Below are 20175 nucleotides of genomic sequence, written 5' to 3' on the forward strand. Positions count from 1 at the left end.
ATGTTGCTGTGGGAAACTGGATATCTACCTGCAAAAAGATGAAGTTGAACCATTACTTAACACCATACAAATATTAACTCAAAATAGATCTAAAATCTGAACGTAAGAGCTAAAACTATGAAGCTCTTAGAAGAAAACATAGGGCAAAATCTTTGTGACATTCAATCTGGCAACGATTACTTGGATATAACACCAAAGACACAGGCAACAAAAGAAAAAAATGAACAAATTGGACCTCATGAAAATTTTAAAATTTTGTACATCAAAAGATAATATCAACAGAGTAAAAAGGTAACCCACAGAATGGGAGGAAATATTTGCAATTATATATCTAGTAAAGATTTATATCCAGAATAAATAGAGAACTCCTAAAACTCAACAGAAGGCCGGGCGCGGTGGCTCAAGCCTGTAATCCAGCACTTTGGGAGGCCGAGACGGGCGGATCACGAGGTCAGGAGATCGAGACCATCCTGGCTAACACGGTGAAACCCCATCTCTACTAAAAAAAATACAAAAAACTAGCCGGGCGAGGTGGCGGGCACCTGTAGTCCCAGCTACTCGGGAGGCTGAGGCAGGAGAATGGCGTAAACCCAGGAGGCGGAGCTTGCAGTGAGCTGAGATCCGGCCACTGCACTCCAGCCTGGGCCACAGAGCGAGACTCCGTCTCAAAAAAAAAAAAACAAAACAAAAAAACAAACAAAAAAAAACTCAACAAAAACAAAAATGACCTGACTCAAAATGGGCAAAGGGCATGAACAGACATTTCTTTAAGGAAGCTATACAGATGGCCAATAAGGACATGAAAAGATGTGCAACATCTCTAATCATTAGGGTAATGCAAATTAAAACTACAATGAGATACTATCTCACACCCACCAGGATAGCTATTATTTTTAAAAACAGAAAATAACAAGTGTTGTCAATGATGTGGAGAAAATGGACCCCTTGTGCTTTGTTGTTGGGAATGCAAAATGGACAGGCCCTGTGGAAAACAGTATGGCAGGTCCTTAAATTTTTTTTTTTTTTTTTTTGACACGGAGTTTCACTTTTGTCACACCCAGGCTGGAGTGCAATGGCGTGATCTCGGCTCACTGCAACCTCTGCCTCCCGGGTTCAAGGATTCTCCTGCCTCAGCCTTCCAAGTAGCTGGGATTACAAGCATGCGCCACCACGCCTGGCTAATTTTTTGTATTTTTAGTAGAGACGGGATTTTACCATGTGGGCTAGCCTGGTCTCGAACTTCTGGCCTTAAGTGATCTGCTTGCCACCTCAGTCTGCCAATGTGCTGGGATTACAGACAAGAGCCACTGTGCCCGGCCCTTAAAAATTTTTAAATAGAATTACCATACAATCTAGCAATTCCACTTCTGGATATATATCCCAGATAATTGAAAGCAGGATTTCAAAAAGATACTTTCACATCTGTGTTCATAGCAGCACTATTCCCAATAGTCAAGAAATGGAAGCAACCCAAATGTCTCTCAATGAATGAATGGATTTTAAAAATCCATTTGGTGAGGCCGGGTGCCGTGGCTCACGCCTGTAATCCCAGCACTTTGGGAGGCCGAGGTGGGCAGATCACGAGGTCAGGAGATCAAGACCATCCTGGCTAACACGGTGAAACCCCATCTCTACTAAAAATACAAAAAATAACCGGGTGTGGTGGTGGGTGCGTGTAGTCCCAGCTACTCTGGAGGCTGAGGCAGGAGAATGGTGTGAACCCAGGAGGCGGAGCTTGCAGTGAGCTGAGATGGAGCCACTGCACTCCAACCTAAGCGACAGAGTGAGACGCTGTCTCAAAAAAAAAAAAAAAAAAAAAAAAAGAAATCCATTTGGTGGTGGATGGCCGTGGCAGTTCATGCCTGTAATCCCAGCAGTTTGGTAGGTTGAGGCAGGCAGATCACTTGAAGTCGGGAGTTCAAGTCCAGCCTGGCCAACATGGTGAAACCCATCTCTATAAAAAAATATATATATATAAAAATTAGCCAGGCGTGATGGCAGGTGCCTGTAATCCCAGCTACTAGGGAGGCTGAAGCAGGAGACTCACTTGAACCTGGGAGGCGGAGGTTGCAGTGAGCCAAGATTGCACCTCTGCACTTCACCCTGGGCAACAGAGGGAGACTCTGTCTCAAAAGAAAAAAAAAGGTGCATACTTGCAATGGAGCATTATTCAGCTTTAAAAAGGAAGGAACAGGATGGGCAACATAGTGAGACCTGATCTCTTAAAAAAAAAAAAAAGCAAAATTATTGGGGTGTAGAGGTTCATGCCTGTTGTCCTAGCTACTCAGGAGGCTGAAGTGGGAGGATTGCTTGAGGCCCAGAGGTCGATGTCCATCCTGGGTGTCAGAGTGAGGCTCCATCTCTAAAAAAAAAGAAGGAAGGAAATTCTGACACAAGCTACAACATGGATGAACTTTGAGGCTATGATGATAAGTGAAATCAGCCAGTCACAAAAAGACAAATCCTGTATAATTCCACTTATGTGAGGTATTTACAGTACTCAAATTCAAAGAAACAGAAAGGGGAAGGGTGGTTGCGCCACAGGCTTCAGGGAGGGAAAGATAGGCAGCTGTTGTTTAACCAGTATGCAGTTTCTGGCAGGCACCTGTGATCTCAGCTACTTGGGAGGCTGAGGCAGGGAGAATTTCTTGAACCTGGGAGGTGGAGGTTTCAGTGAGCCGAGACTGCACCATTGCACTCCAGCCTGGGCGACAGAGCAAGACTCTGTCAAAAAAAAAAAAAAAAAGGAGACAAAGAAATGGTTATGATGATACATTTTGTTACATGTTTTTGTTTTGTTTTTTTCCTTTTCTTTTGAGACAGGGTCTCTGTCACCCAGGCTGGAGTGCAGTGGGGTGATCATGGTTCCCTGTAGCCTCGACCTCCTAGACTCAGGTGATCCTCCCACCCTGGTCTCCCGAATAGCTGGGACTACAGGAAGGCATCACCACATCCTGCTAATTTTTTGTATTTTCTGTAGAGATGGGTTTTTGCCATGTTGCCTAGGTTGCTCAAGAAATCTGCCCATCTTGGCGTCCCAAGGTGCTGGGGTATTATAGACGTGAGCCACCGTGCTTAACTTGCTATGTGTTTTTTACCATACAAAAACTAAACTTAAAAAAAAAAAAAAAAAGGAAGTGAGAAAATGATTTTTTTCTAGGAGATTTTTTAAGATGAAGAAATTAAGTTTGCCAATTGAGTGAACTCACAGGGTAACAGAAAATAGATGAATAAAGACCCATGCTTAGTGTCTTAGTTGGCTAGGGCTGCCATAACACAAAGCTACAGCCTGGAATGTCTTAAGGAATATAAATTTACTTCTGACAGTTCTGAAGGCTGGAAGTACAGGATTAAGGTGTCATCAGGTTCAGTTGCTCCCGAGGCCTCTCTAATTGGCTTGCAGATTGCCATTTTCTCACTGTGTCCTCACACAGCACAAGGCCATTCCTCTATCCCCATACACTCTGGGTGTCTCTTCCTTTTTCTTCTTTCTTTCTTTCTTTCTTTTTTTGTGAGAGAAAGTCTGATTCTGTTGCTCAGGCTGGAGTGCAGTGGTGCTATCTCAGCTCACTGCAACCTCCACCTCCCAGACTCAAACCATTCTCCCACCTCAGCCTCCCTAGTAGCTGGGACTACATGCACGCACCACCGTGCCCGGCTAATTTTTGTATTTTTTTGTAGAGACAGGGTTTCGCCATGTTGCCCAGGCTGGTCTCGAACTCACGAGCTCAAGTGATCCACCCGCCTTGGCCTCCCAAAGTGCTGGGATTACAGGTGTGAGTCACTGCACACAGGTTTTTCTTCTTCTTATAAGGACATAGGTCCTGTTGGATTAGGATTCCATCCTTATGATCTCTTTAACTTTATTTATTTATTTATTTATTTATTTATTTATTTATTTATTTTTGAGACAGAGTCTCACTTTGTCACCTAGGCGGGAGTGCAGTGGTGCGATCTCAGCTCACTGCAACCTCTGCCTCCCAGGTTCAAGTGATTCTCCTACTTCTGCCTCCCGAGTAGCTGGGATTACAGGCACCCGCCACCATGCCTGGCTAGTTTTTGTATTTTTTAGTAAGAGACAGGGTTTCACCATGTTGGCCAGGCTGGTCTCAAACTCTTGACCTCATGTAATCCACACGCCTTGACCTCCCAAAGTGCTGGGATTACAGGCATGAGCCACCACGCCCGGCCCTCTTTTAACTTTAATTACTGGTTTTTGCTTTTTTTTTTTTTTTGAGATGGAGTTTTGCTCTTATTGCCCAGGCTACAGTGCAATGGTGTGATCTCGGTTCACCGCAACCTCTGCCTCCCAGGTTCAAGTGATTCTCTTGCCTCAGCCTCCTGAGTAGCTGATATTACAGGCATGCCACCATGCCCGGCTAATTTTATATTTTTAGTATTTTGTATTTTAGTTTCTCCATGTTGGTCAGGCTTGTCTCGAACTCCCGACCTCAGGTGACCCACCTGCCTTGGCCTCCCAAAGTGCTGGGATTACAGGCGTGAGCTACCATGCCCAGCTGCTTTTTGTTTTTGCTTTTTTTTGAGACCGGGTCTCCCTCTGTCACCCAGGGTGGAGTGCAGAGGTATGATCATAGCTCACTGTAGCCTGGAGCTCCTTGGCTCAAGCGATTCTCCCACCTCAGCCTCCCTAGTAACTAGGAATATCAGCATGTGCCACTGTGCCCAGTTAATTTATTTCTTTTTTAAAAAATTTAATTAATTTTTTAGAAATGAGATCTCACTCTGTTGCCCAAGCTGCTCTCCAACTTCTGGCCTCAAGCAATCCTCCCATCTTGGCCTCCCAAAGTGCTGGGATTGCAGGCATGAGCCAATTTTAATTTTTTTTTGTAGAGATAGAGTCTCACTTTGTTGCCCAGGCTGGTCTCGAACTCCTGGTGTTAAGTGATCCTTCTGCCTTGGCCTCCCAAAATGTTGGGATTACAAACAGGAACTATTGTGCCTGGCCTTAATTACCTCTTTAAAGATCATATAGCCAAATTCAGTTGACCCTTGAACAACACCAGTTTGAATTTCAAGGATCTTTTTATAGGTGAATTTTCTTCCATCTCTGCCATCCCTGAGATAGCAAGAACAACTCCTCCTCTTGTTCCTCCTCAGTCTATTCAACGTGCAGATGATAAGGATGAAGACCTTTAAAATGATCCACTTTCACTTAGTGAATAGCAAATAGATTTTCTCTTCTTTATGACTATCTTAACCTTTTCTGTTCTCTAGCCTAATTTTTTTTTTTTTTTTTTTTTGAGACAGAGTCTTGCTCTGTTGCCCAGGCTGGAGTACTGTGGTGTGATCATAGTTCAATGCAGCCCCGAACTCTTGGACTCAAGGGATCCCCTGACTCCAGCCTCCCGAGTAGCTGGGATTACAGGCATGAGCTGCTGCCCCTGGCCTCACCTCTGATTTTTCAATGTGTGAATTACCATATATGTGAAAGACTTGCTGGACTGTACAGCATTCTCCCCAAATCTCCTCTATTGCCCCTTGCCTTTTTGTTTTTGTTTATTTGTGTTATTTTGGAGATGCAGTTTCACTCTTGTTACCTATGCTGGAGTGCAATGGGGTAATTTTGGCTCACTGAAACCTCCGCCTTCCGGGTTCAAATGATCTCTTGCTTCAGTCTCCCAAGTAACTGGGATGACAGGCGCCTGCCACCACACCCGGCTAATTTTTTGTATTTTTAGTAGAGACAGGGTTTCACCACATTGGCCAGGCTGGTCTCGAACTCCTGGCCTCAAGTGATCTCCCCACCTTGGCCACCCAAAGTGCTGGGATTACAGGCATGAGCCACCATGCCGGGCTGTCTTTTTTAAGAGGCCTGGTCTCACTATGTTGCCCAGGTTGGACTCAAACTCCTGGGCTCAAGCAACCCTCCTGCTTCAGCCTCTCCAGTACCTGGGACTATAGGTGTGTGCCGCCGCGCCTGGCTTCGCTCTCTTTTTATTCCTAGGGCCATCTGACCTTTGGGAAATTTAAACTTACTTTATTTATTTATTTGTTTTTGAGACGGAGTCTTGCTCTGTTGCCAGGCTGGAGTGCAGTGGCGTGATCTTGGCTCACTGCAACCTCTGCCTCCCAGGTTCAAGCGGTTTTCCTGCCTCAGCCTCCTGAGCAGGTGGGAATACAGGCGCGTGCCATGACCCCTGGCTACTTCTTGTATTTTTAGTAGAGACGGAGTTTCACCATGTTGGTCAGGATGGTCTCGATTTCTTGACCTCGCGATCCACCCGCCTCGGCGTCCCAAAGTGCTGGGATTAGAGGCGTCAGCCACCGCTCCCGGCCGGGAAATGTAAACTTATTGTAACACGTAGAGCTTGACAGAATAAAACAAGCACATTATGTGATTTAAGAAGTCACAAAATTTAATTATGAGGCAAAATCTTCCTTTTTTCTTTTTTTAATACACATAGAGTCATGCTATTTTGCCCAGGCTGGTCTTGAATTCCAGGCCTCAAGCAATCAGCCCACCTCATCCTCCCAAAGTGCTGGGATTACAAGCATGAGCCACGGTGCCTGACTGTCCCGTTAGCACCCTTTTTTAAGGTAAGAAGAATTCTCTTCACCACCATGAGTAATCACAGGCTGACATAATCATAGTTGAATATTCTATTTTATATCTAGGGAGTAGTACAAGAGACTTGGTGATAATTTTTTTTTTTTTTTTTTTTGAGACAGAGTCTCACTCTGTCGCCCAGGCTGGAGTGCAGTGGCCGGATCTCAGCTCACTGCAAGCTCCGCCTCCCGGGTTTACGCCATTCTCCTGCCTCAGCCTCCCGAGTAGCTGGGACTACAGGTGCCCGCCACCTCGCCCAGCTAGATTTTTGTGTTTTTTTAGTAGAGATGGGGTTTCACCGTGTTAGCCAGGATGGTCTCTATCTCCTGACCTCGTGATCCGCCTCCCAAAGTGCTGGGATTACAGGCTTGAGCCACCGCGCCCGGCCGATAATTTTTTAATTATTCAGTTTTTAAGTACTGCCTGTCTTGTAGATATTAAACCAGATGTTTAGTTGGATTTTGAATACCACACATACAGTTTGTCAAGAATCAGTAGATACTCTTTTTGTGCCTAACCCTTTTACATAAAGCACAGGACTCCCAGGACTAGTATCTACGTCACAGCCCTTGAATAAAGCCCACAGCAAGGAGAGAACTGAGTTTTCTTCTGAAGTCCTGCCTTCCAAGGCCATGGTTGTTTGTCACCCCTTGGTGACTCATATCTGTGGTGTCCTCGCCCCTCCATCCCTGATGTCTTGCAGAAGCGTGTTTGCTTCTTTTTCTTTTCTTTTGTTTTTCTTTTTTGAGACAGAGTCTTGGTCTGTCACTCAGGCTGGAGTGCAGTGGCACGATCTTGGCTCACTGCAACCTCCGCTTCCTGGACTCAAGCGATTCTCGTGCCTCAGCCTCTTGAGTAGCTGGGATTACAGGCATGCACCACCACGACTGGCTAATTTTTGTATTTTTGGTATAGACGGGTTTCACCATGTTGGTCAGGTTGGTCTCAAACTTCTGACCTCAAATGATCCACCCACCTCAGCCTCCCAAAGTGCTGGGATTACAGGTGTGAGCCACCACGCCAGGCCTGTTTGCCTCTTTTTCATAGGAATACTAGATTAGCTGTGAATACCAGCCTTCACTGCAGGTTTAACACAGAGAGCCTGTGGATCCCCCTGACATCCTCAATATGACCATCAGGAGGTCACAGCCAAGGTCTATGGCTCCATATCTGTCTCATTCCTTGGGTTTGACAGAGTAGTTCTGAGCAGCAGAGTACACAGCTGTGCTTGAGTTTGCAGCAGATTCCCACTCCTGGTGACAGCTAGACTGCATTATAGACATGCTGCTCCTGCTCATGCCCACAGTCTACAGTAGAGAAGGTACACGTGCTCTGAATTAGGCTGAACTCTGCCTAGCAGCTACAGAACAGAGATCAAGATATTCCCTGGGAAGCATCTACCTGGGCTGCTGTCCTTATGGCACCTTGTATCTGCTTGAATAAACCCTGCATGTTTTCACACCCTCCAGCCTAGAGATGAAGCTCTGGGGTCCGGGAGTTAGCCTGGTGGTCAGCCTGCTCCGGGACAATCCTCAATGCCAGGTTTATCTGGATCCTTGGTAGAGGGACCAAGTGGGTGAGGCCAGGCAAGGCCTTTGGGAGCAGGGTCTGGCATAGTTAAGACCCTACAGAGGGCGGCTGAATCCCCAGAGATTAGAAAAATGGCACCAAGGGTGTTTATCTAGGTTTCACAGGATGCAGCAGGAGGCAGTAAATGAGCAGTCATCCTGGGTCTTAGGTGATGCCTTGCTGGGTCAGACTATGCTGGAATGAATGACAACACTCAAACGGTTTCTCGTGGGTTATGGTCTGAAAGGAGCCCAGGGCTCAGAAGACATCTCATGCAATAACCTACAGCTTCCGTTTCTTTTAAGTTGGCCCCAAGAAAAGAGAATGGGACTCAATTATTCTTCTTGGTCTCCCCATTCCAGATCACCAGACTTCCTCTGCTTCACTTCCTAATTACTACACAATCCTGTCAGTGAGAAGTGGGACTGCTCTAATAGGTGTAGACACTCTGCCCAGTTCCCTGTCCCATCAGGAGGGGAGATGATTGCTTTCCCCGATACTCAGTTAAGGGACATAATCTCTACAAATATTTGCCCTTTCGTTAAAATCTTCAGCCTCAAAAGACGTTGACATTTCCGTGTCCCTGTCACATTTCACCTCCAGTTCACAAAAGAGGCCACAGAGACCCAGAGTCAAGAGAAATCAGAAAACTGTGATTCTGATATAAAAGCAGCTTTTTATTTCTCTTTTCAGTTTACAAATTAACATAAGCAAGCTACCGCATTCGGGTGGGGAGTCAGAAAGTATAAAGAAGATGAATGGGGAAATAAAACAATACCCTTCATATCTAGTACATAATAAATCCACAGTATTTGACAACTGAAAGAAAGATAAACTGGGGAGAAGAAATAGGGGCTAGGACCTACTAAGAAAGGGGCAAAGCCGATTATAGTCACATGTCTTTTAGCTCTGGGATTAAGTGAACATACATCTGTCCTAAGCTATTCCCATCATTCTTTTTTCCTCTTCCTTCTCCTCCTCTGTTCAACATTTCTAACTACCTGCTATGCTATGCTGAGTCTCTGTACACAGGTCTATCAGAGACATTTGAGAAAGTAAATGTAGTGATAGGCTAAATCAGCCTGAAAATATTTCTAAATAAGCCTGAAAATATTTCTTTATCAAGTCCAGTAAAATGAGTTTCAGAATTTTTGTGGTGTGCATAAAAAAGTACCCCGATCTTCTATATATAGGCATTGCGAAGTTCTTTTTTTTTTTTTATTCTTTAGAGTTTGTTTATTGAAAATTTGAAGCAGAAAATGAAAAATAAAGATTTTTAGGCCGAGAGTGGGGGCTCACGCCTGTAATCCCAGCACTTTGGGAGGCCAAGGTGGGCAGATCACCTGAGGTCAAGAGTTTGAGACCAGCCTGGCCAACATGGTGAAACCCCATCTCTACTAAAAATACAAAAATTAGCTGGGGATGGCGGCGGGCACCTGTAATCCCAGCTGCTTGGGAGGCTGAGGCAGGAGAATTGCTTGAACCTGGAAGGCAGAGGTTGCAGTGAGCCAAGATCATGCCATATATGTATACCAACAAATCATACTTTTCTTCCAATTATTTTTTAAAAGGTGTAGCAATTTCCATTTATTTATTTATTTACATAATTTTTGAGATTGGGTCTTGCTCTGTTGCCCAGGCTGGAGTGCAGTGGCATGATCTCAGCTCACTACAGCCTGTGCCTCCCACATTCCAGCAATTCTCCCACCTCAGCTTCCTGAGTAGCTGGGATTACAGGGGCATGCCACCAAGCCCAGCTAATTTTTGCATTTTTAATTGCAAAATTAAAGATATTCCCTGGGAAGCATCTACCTGGGCTGCTGTCCTTATGGCACCTTGTATCTGCTTGAATAAACCCTGCATGTTTTCACATCCAATATGGGGTTTCACCATATTGGCCAGGCTGTTCTCAAACTCCTGACCTCAGCTGATCCACCCGCCTCAGACTCCCAAAGTGTTGGAATGACAGGCATGAGCCACTGTGCCTGGTTGCAATTTCCTTTTAGTTACAAAGAACTATAAAACTCTTATTTAACTGTAGAAAGAATGAAATTCTTTCATCATGCAAATTAAGATACACAGTATAGTTGCAAATCTACACTCAATTGTGTTAATATTAACATATATACAATGCTGCTACCTTCATCAACTTTTTCATTTGGGCATCACAAAGATGAGTCTTCTGATGTTCTATAAGCAATATGTTTATACAAAAGTCAGAAGTTTAGCTAAAATTCAGCCTACACAGTAATAAATGAACATGGAATGGAAATCAAATAAAGTTATTTAAATAGGATGAAAAAGTCCCAATGTCTCTTAAGCAGCAAGAGCACCTTCCCAATTTAGTTTCAAGATGAACACCGTACTCCATTTATCCTTGTATTTCCAGGGCCCAGTGTTTCCATGGAAGATCTTTATCCAGCTGCTTGTTTGGAGACTGCTGCAGGGGGTACAAGGCTGTCCAGCTATTGGTGATGTCCTGTATTAATCAACCACTCATAAAACTTGTTCTCTACCAGTACCTGGAACTGCTTCCTTTGTCCTATGTCAAATGAGCCTCCTTCACAGTTTTCTGCCAGATCTGTATCTTCAGTTCTCTTTGACCCAGTGCTTTCTGATAAACAGATGGAAGACCCCCAGGAATCTCTGTGGTGTCCTCTTCCATTTCAAAGGAAATAATAAATACATATAATTCAGAAGGTGGTAAAAGCCAGAAGACACTAGTGTCGCTGTTCTCTCTGCATACAACCATTGGATTATTCCAATAGTTACGCACTGTAGCAAGGACTGGCCATATGGTTCTCTTTTGACCAAGACTAATGCTGGGTCCATTACCTAGTGTTGGGTAATGGGTATGAAAAGGGGCAAAAGTTACTATCTGGCTCCCAGAAAGAATGAGTGGGCACATAGGCATCAGAACGTGAAAGACGCAACCTGTCGCAGAAGAGATGGACAAATGATGGCAAACAGCAATGACTTTAACATTGTCACAACTGTGGAGGTAAAGCATAGTTGCTACAGGGCCCAAGACAAAGGTGCTATTCCTGCACTTCTCAATTGTCACAGATCATAAGGGAGAGAGCAGATACATAAAAGATTCGTTGCAATGATGAATCTCTACATGCGCCCCCACCAGAGTATCTGAGCTCTTAGCCAATGTCTGCTTGTAAACCTGGCTCATCACCACGATGTGGTGCATCCCAGGGGCCACATTAGAATTACAAGCAATCTGGGCCAGTTGTGGTGACTCATACCTGTAATCCTGGCACTTTGGGAGGCCGAGGTGAGTGGATCATTTGAGGTCAGGAGTTTGAAATCAGCCTGGCCAACATGGTGAAACCCCATCTCTGAAAAAAAAAAAATGCAAAAATTATGGCCAGGTGCAGTGGCTCACACCTGTAATTCCAGCACTTTGGGAGGCCAAGGGTGACTGCCATGGTCAGAGATTGAGAACTTCATCCTGGCTAACAGGTGAAACCCCGGGGCCCCTACTAAAAAATACAAAAAAATTAGCCGGCATGGTGGCGGCGCCTAGTCCCAACTACTCAGGAGGCTGGAGGCAGGAGAATGGCGTGAACCCGGGAGGTGGGAGCTGCAGTGAGCTGAGATCCTGCCACTGCACTCCAGCCTGGGCAATAGAGCCGACTCCGCCTCAAAAAAAAAAAAAAATGCAAAAATTAGCTGGGCGTGGTGGTGGGTACCTGTAATCCCAGCTACTTGGGAGGCTGAGGCAAGAGAATCGCTTGAGCTGAGGAAGTGGAGGCTGCAGTGAGCAGAGATCCAGCCTGGGCAACACAGTGAGACTCCATCTCAAAAAAAAAAAAAAAAAAAAAAGAAGAAGAAGGAGAAGAATTGCAAGCAATCTTAGCTCTTTTGGTTGTCCCTTCAACTTGATGAGCCCAAGCCAATTTCTTTCCAGACTTGAGGCAAGTTGATGTACCAAATGGATTCCCAGTCAAAAGGACCTCAACCAGGCTTCCAGCTTGTAGAAAGGAAAGTCTTAGAGATCTTTGAGAAGCCACTATCTGCAAGCAGTGGTTACTACAGTGCAAGTTCATGAAGTGGATAGATCTTCCTGGCTCTACTTATTCTACCTTCAATAAGGAAGCTTCTTGAGACACTAGACTACTATGGGTTGAATGAAATGATGCAGTGAGTTGTCCTGGATCTAAAAGCAGCTTGGGAGATCAGACATGATCATAGATAAAAGCTTGGTGACTGTAATCATTCCAGTTCTTATTATGACAATTAGATTTTTCAGTTAGGTCAGGAGACTGAGATCTGTTTCTGGGACTAGGCCACTCTTTTTTTTTTTTTTTTTTTTTTGAGACGGAGTCTCCCTCTGTGGCCCAGGCTGGAGTGCAGTGGCGCAATCTCGGCTCACTGCAAGCTCCGCCTCCCAGGTTTAAGCCATTCTCCTCCCTCAGCCTCCCGAGTAGCTGGGACTACAGGCGCCTGCCACCTCGCCCGGCTAGTTTTTTGTACTTTTTAGTAGAGACGGGGTTTCACCGTGTTAGCCAGGATGGTCTCGATCTTCTGACCTCGTGATCCGCCCGTCTCGGCCTCCCAAAGTGCTGGGATTACAGGCTTGAGCCACCGCACCCGGCCTAGGCCACTCTTCTCCAATCAAAGATGTCCTTGGTAGAGGCCTTGTTCAATTGTTGAATGTATAAGAAGAGCAGAAACTGCAGGGTGTCCACTGAAAACTGATTTCTCTGCTTTTCAACTTCCTCCTCAGACATGCAGTTGGACAGAACCTCAGACCATTCCAGGCGCTCCTCAGGTGTCTTCACTGAAAGACTCAGATATTTCGAAGTAAAGCCACATCAGGTCCTTGGCCAACTGCAGCTTCCCACAAGCGATGCGCCTCCGTGTAGACCAGTAGAGGAGTGGGGAAGCTCCTTCCATGGCTCGGATTCGCACATAGTTGGATATCTTCCTGAGACAGTGAAGACTTGGATGGAGGGGGGGACCTGCAAGGCACCCACTATAAAGGGTTCTGCTGTCACCCAGAGGAGAACTCTGGGCTCATCCAAGTTATCTCCAAGGACATCTGGGTGAAAACGCATCTTTGCATACCTGCCTTAGCAGGTGCCCTCACTTCTCCGTGCGAGTGCCACGGCGCCCCATGTCCCTTCACTGACTGGGCCCAACCCTTGCCCTGGTCTTGTGAAGTTCTTTTTTTTTTTCTTTATAATTATTAACGAGATATTATTTATTTATTTTTGAGATGGGGGTCTCGCTCTGTTGCCAGGCTGGAGCGCAGTGGCACAATCTTGGTCACTGCAACCTCTGCCTCCCAGGTTCAAGCAATTCTGCTGCCTCAGCCTCTCAAGTAGCTGGGACCAGAGGCACGTGCCACCACACTGGCTAATTTTTGTATTTTTAGTAGAAACAGGGTTTCACTATGTTGGCCAGGCTGGTCTTGAACTCCTGATCTCGTGATCCACCTGCCTCGGCTTCCCAAAGTGCTGGGATGACAGGCATGAGCCACGGCACCCGCGCCATTGTGAAGTTCTTAATTTCGGAGGTATTCATCAGCCGTTTGCCTACTTCTTCCAAATGCTCCCAAGACTCATCCGTGCACTTCTGGGTGACATTGACAGCAGAAGTCTTGAACTCTGTTACCAGTTTAGGGGAAGGGAGCTTCTCAGTAAATTCAAACATCAGCACTGCTGTCTCATAGAGCACCTGCCCACATCCATAGGTACATGCCTCAGGAAGGGTAATGGGAGTGCTGGACCCGCATAAGCTCCCCTGTGGTTCCCCCCAGATCCCTCACGATGATATTAGTATTGCCAATCACTTCCTCCTCCTTGAACTTTTGACTCTCACAGATGAGGGTTTCAGTAGTATCCTTTCCTCCCATCCTAATGAGCTGAAGCTGCAGAACGTAGGCCTCAGTTGGGCAGCCCACCTCCTCCAAGGCCACCTTCAGAGCTAAGTTGGACAGGTACTCAGGCAGAGGGACTAAGGAGGGGGCTGTGTGTAAGAGATCCTGGCTGGTCCTGGGATCTGAGAGAGGAATCTCGCTCTCCCAGAGATAAGAGATGGATGCCCAGTCTCTGGAAAAGATGGCTGGAAGGTTAGGGCCCCACTCTGGGCATTTCTTTGAAAGGCAGCTACCAGGGACAGCAGGACACAGCAAAGGAGCAGCACAGCCTGGATCATAGGGGGACAGCAGAGCAGCCCTGCTGGAAGGAAGTGGTGCTCAGGTTGGGAAGTGGAGAAAGTCTCAGGACAAAGAGACACCAAGACTGGACAGAGCTAGAAAGTGTCTTAGCCCTTGGAAAATTCAATTGCCCTGAACACACCTCATCTTCACTCTTAAAGGATGTAGGTGATCCTCACCTGCTCCAGAAAAACAAGCCAGAGGAACGAGTTGGCCCAAAACACATCCTTTGCTTCAGTGCTTCCTTAATCTGAATGACTACTTTTTAGACCTGACGTATTTACCCCAGTCAAAAAAGCTGATGCCTTCTGAAAACAGTGAAGAACGTAACATGCACAAATATTTATCTACCTTTTCCTGGCCCAGACTTTGTCCTTCTCACCTTTGTCCCACACTGACAAACATTTTTCCCTTCGTGGCTTCTGCTTCTTCTGCCCCATATCCTTGTCACCCTAAGGATTTACGCTAGACCTAAACTTAGATTTAAAAAATTTCCTCTGTACCTTCTGAGGAAACAGGAAGGAGAGAAAGGGAGGGGTGCCTTTCACCTCTGGGTAGGAGAAATGCTATGGCCTGAGTGTTCGTACCCTCCAAAAATCCTGTTGAAACTTAATCCACAATATGGGAGTATTGAAAGGTACAGTCTTATGTCTGTAATTCCAGCACTTTGGGAGGCCAAGGTGGGCAGATCACCTGAGGTCAGGAATTTGAGACTAGCCTGACCAACATGGTGAAACCCCATCTCTACAAAAATACAAAAAAAATTAGCCGGGCATGATGGCGGGTGCCTGTAATCCCAGCTACTGGGGAGGCTGAGATGGGAGAATCATTTGAACCTGGGAGGTGGAGGTTGCAGTGAGGCGAGATCACGCCATTGCACTGCAGCCTGGGCGACAGAGCGAGACTCTGTCTCCAAAAAAAAAAAAAAAGAAAGAAAAAGAAAAAGAAATGAAAGAAAGGTACGGTCTTTAAGAGGTGATTGGGTAGGCCAGGCGTGGTGGCTCACACCTGTCATCCCATCAAGGCGATCAAGACCATCCTGGCCAACATGGTGAAATCTCGTCTCTAATAGAAATACAAAAATTAGCCGGGTGTGGTGGTGTTCGCCTGTAGTCCCAGCTACTCAGGAGGCTGAGGCAAGAGAATCTCTTGAACCCGGGAGCCGGAGGTTGCAGTGAGCCGGGATCGTGCCACTTCTCTCCAGCCTGGGTGACAGAGCAAGACTGCATCTCAAAAAAAAAAAAAAAAGAGGTGATTTGGTCATGAGGGGTCTGCCTTCATGAATGGATTAAAATGTGTTTCAGAATGATTAATTCATGGATTAACAGGTTATCAAGGGAGTGTTACTGGTGGCTTTATAAGAAGAGAAATACCAGAGCTAGCATGCTGGACCCCCTTGCCGTGTAATGCTCAGAGCCCAGGCCACATCAGGACTCTAGAGTCCCCACCACGAAGAAGGCCCTCATTAGATGCTGAGCCATGGCCTTGGACCTTCCAGCTACGAGAATTGTAAGAGATAAATTTCTTTATAAATTACCTAGTTTTAGGTGTTCTAAGCAACAGAAAACAAACTAAGAAAAGACTCTAAAAGAGTTATTACAGGTTGGGCATGGTGGCTCACGTCTGTAATCCCAGCACTTTGGGAGGCCGAGATGGGCAGATCACCTGAGGTTAGGAGTTCGAGACCAGCCTGGCCAGCATGCAGAAACCCCGTCTCTACTAGAAATACAAAATTAGCCAGGCATGGTGGCACATATCTATAATCCCAGCTACTTGGGAGGCTGAGGCAGGAGAATCGCTTGGACCCGGGAGGGGAAGGTTGTGGTGAGCCGAGATCATGCCATTGCACTCCAGCCTGGGCAATAAGAGGGAAACTCTGTCTCAAAAAAAAAAAAAAAAAAAAAAAATAGAGTTATTACTCTATGGACTTATCAGGTAGATGAATGGGAGAATAGAACCTATTAGCAAGTCAGACCAAATCAGAGAAACTTTTTAGTCTTTACCTATTTAATTCCAATGCAATACCCAAATTGAACACATTCATTACCACGCTAGTACTGCTTTTTAAGCTTACATCAAAACAATACTTAATCTGGGCTTAATCTCTCTTCTAGGGGTATCTGCAGTTTGGAAAATAGGGAAAGATGGTGTATAGTTCCTCTTACAACGGTAAAAGGGCCCACATAATTGTGCCCTAATGGGAGGCACCTAATGGTTCCTCCCTGGAGCTATGACCAACCTCTGGCAGACAACCAAAGGAAACAGGCCAGTGAAGAAGCCCAGGCCAGGTGCAGTGGCTCACGCCTGTAATCCCAGCACTTCGGTAGGCTGAGGTGGGTGGGTTAAGTGAGGTCAGAAGTTTGAGACCAGCCTGGACAACATAGTGAAACCCTGTCTCTACAAAAAAAATATATAAAAATTAGCTAGGCATGGCGGCAGGTGGCTGCAGCCCCAGCTACATGGGAGGTTGAGGTAGGAGAATCACTTGGACCCGGGAGGTGGAGGTTGCAGTGAGCCAAGATCACACCATTGAACTTCAGCCTGGGCAACAAGAGCAAAACTCCGTCCAAAAAAAAAAAAAAACAAGGTCCAGAGTCCCTCCTCCTATCTTAGTCCCCAGAAAAGGCACCTAACAATGAAGAAGAAATCAGAAACAAAAACTTTTAGAACAGGGAGCTACTCGGACACACACCTAAAACTGGGACAACTAGATGTAGAGATGTCCAACCCTGCCAACTGAATCTCAAGCCTCTGCTGCTGCTGCACAGCTCAGGGAGATTTTTGGATCTTGTCTAAGTCTACCATTTCTGATCTGAGTTCACCATCCATAGCTGGACCTATCTCCTCCTCTAGCCTTCTGGTTCTTCAGCTGGCATCATCATCCTCAGTATGTATCTTAGTTTATTTGTGCTGCTATAAAGGAAATACCTGAGGCTGGGTAATTTATAAAGAAAAGAGGTTTATTTTGCTTATGATTCTGCAGACTGTACAAGAAGCATGGTGTGGCCGGGTGTGGTGGCTCATGCCTGTAATCCTAGCACTTTGGGAGGTGGAGGTGGGTGGGTCAGGCTGAGGTCAAGAGTTTGAGACCAGACTGGCCAATGTGGTGAAACACCATCTCTACTAAAAATACAAAAATTAGTCAGGTGTGGTGGTGGTCGCCTATAATCCCAGCTACTCAGGAGGCTGAGGCAGAAGAATTGTTTGAACACCAGGGGCAGAGGTTGCAGTGAGCTGAGATCATGCCACTTCACTTCAGCCTGGTCGAAAGAGTGAAACTCCATCTCAAAAAAAAAAAAAGCATGGTGCCAGCATCTGCTTCTGGGCCTCAGGAAGCTTCCACTCATGGTAGAAGGCAAAAGGGAGCAGGCAGCACGCAGCAAGAGTGGAAAGGACAGGGAAGGGAAGTATCAGGCTCTTCTTCATAATCAGTTCTTGCAGGAACTAAGACAACTCACTCATTCCCTCGAAAGAGAATGGCACCAAGCTATTCACGAGGGATCCACCCCACAATCCAAACTCCCACCAGGCCCCAGCTCCGACACTGGGGATCACATTTCAGCATGAGACTTCAAGGGGACAAATATCCAAACTATCTCAGTATAAAACTGCCTTGTCTTTTTTTTTTTTTTTTTGAGACGGAGTCTCGCTCTGTGTCGCCCAAGCTGGAGTGCAGTGGCCGGATCTCAGCTGACAGCAAGCTCCGCCTCCCGGGTTCACGCCTCAGCCTCCCGAGTAACTGGGACTACAGGCGCCCGCCACCTCGCCTGGCTAGTTTTTTGTATTTATTAGTAGAGACGGGGTTTCACCATGTTAGCCAGGATGGTCTTGATCTCCTGACCTCGTGATCCGCCCGTCTCGGCCTCCCAAAGTGCTGGGATTACAGGCTTGAGCCACCGCACCCGGCCAAAACTGCCTTGTCTTAGAAATTATTTGAATTTCTTCAAATTTGAGTTTATCTTCAGGATTGAGGAGTAGAATGACAGAGGACATGAAGACAAAGGCAGGTCCCCCAACCAGACCTCCTTCCCTTATCTGCCACGTGTTCCTCATCAATGCCTAGCAGTTATCACTTCTTGCGCACTTGGGTTTTCATTGCTGTTGTTTGTTTTTAATTAATAGAGTATTTTTTAGGGAAATTTTAGGTTTACAAAAACATTGAGCAGAGAGTAGAGTTCCCGTATAATCCCTCTTCCCACACCCCTCAGTTTTCCCTATTATTAACATCGTACATTGGTGTGCTACATTTGTTGTTTCTTGTTTTTTGTTTTTTGTTTTTTTTTTTTGAGATGGAGTCTTGCTCTGTTGCCCAGGCTGGAGTGCAGTGGCACGATCTTGGCTCACTGCAACCTCTGCCTCCCGGGTTCACACCATTCTCCTGCCTCAGCTTCCTGAGTAGCTGGGACTACAGGCGCCCGCTACCACACCCAGCTAATTTTTTGTATTTTTAGTAGAGACGGGGTTTCACTGTGTTAGCCAGGATGGTCTCGATCTCCTGACCTCGTGATCTGCCCGCCTCGTCCTCCCAAAGTGCTGGGATTACAGGTGTGAGCACCACGCCCAGCCGCTACATTTGTTATAATTGATTATTGTATTATTGTTATTGAGACAAGGTCTCACTCTTGTCACCAAGGCAGTAAGTAGTGCAGTGGTGTGATAATAGCTCACTGCAACCTTGACCTCCCAGGCTCAAGTGATCCTCCTGCCTTAGCCATTCATGTAGGTGGGACAACAGGCATGTACCACGGTGCGTGGCTAATTTTTTAATATTTCTGTAGAGACAGGGTCTCACTTTGTTGCCCAGGCTTGAGCTGATTCTGGAAGGATGGGCTAGTGGTTGGATAGAACCCTCCAATAAAGGGACTGGCATGATCCACAGCTTGCTGGCATGAAAAGGCCCACTCTGTGTGGGTGACTGAAAATAGTTAAGGGGGGCTGGCTGAGCACGGTGGCTTACGCCTGTAATCCCAGCACTTTGGGAGGCTGAGGTGGGTAGATCACCTGAGGTCAGGAGTTACAGACCAGCCTGGCCAACATGGTGAAATCCCATCTCTAATAAAAATTTTAAAAATTAGCTGAGTGTGGTGGTACACGCCTGTAATCCCAGTTACTTGGGAGGCTGAGGCAGGAAAATCACTTGAAGTTGGGAGGTGGAGGCTGCAGTGAGACGAAATCACGCCACTGTACGCCAGCCTGGGTAACAGATAGAGACTCCATCTCAAAAAAAAAAAAAAAAGAATTTCTGCAGAGACTGGGCTTGGTGATTCACGCCTATAATCCTAGCACTTTGGGAGGCCAAGGCTGGTAGATCACTTGAGGCTAGCAGTTTGAGACCAGCCTGGCCAACATGGTGAAACCCTGTCTCTACTAAAAATATAAAAATTAGCCAGGCGTGGTGGTACATACATGTAATCCCAGCTACTTGGGAGGCTGAGGCAGGAGAATTGCTTGTACCAGGGAGGTGGAAGTTGCAGTGAGCCGAGATCATGCCATTGCACTCCAGCCTGGGCGACAAGAGTAAAACTCTGTCGAAAAAAAAAAAAAAGAAAGGAAAGCAAGCAAGCAAGCAAGCAAGAATTAGCCAGGTATAATCCCACCTACTTGGGAGGCGCTGAGGCACAAGAATTGCTTGAACCTGGGAGGTGGAGTTTCAGTGAGCCAAAATCATGCCACTGCACTCCAGCCTGGGTGATAGAGCAAGACTCTGTCTCAAAAGAAAAAAAAAAGTATTTCTGCAGACAGAATGGAAAATGAACTTGAACTAAGGAATTAAAGGAAGAAGAGATTAGAGGGAGGAACCCTAGAACCCTAGAGAGCCAACTATTTTAAGAATCTAGGTCAGGCCAGGCACAGTGGCTTACGCAGG

General features: G+C 46.1%; 1 pseudogene; it reads right to left on the bottom strand.

The window, feature by feature from the left end:
- Positions 1 to 13375, bottom strand: part of LOC101015037 — a 15243-nt pseudogene extending 1868 nt beyond the window's left edge.
- Between the last annotated feature and the right edge of the window lie 6800 nt (positions 13376 to 20175).

The sequence above is a fragment of the Papio anubis genome, chromosome 9 (assembly GCF_008728515.1).
Source record: "Papio anubis isolate 15944 chromosome 9, Panubis1.0, whole genome shotgun sequence".
NCBI classification, from domain to species: Eukaryota; Metazoa; Chordata; class Mammalia; order Primates; family Cercopithecidae; genus Papio; species Papio anubis.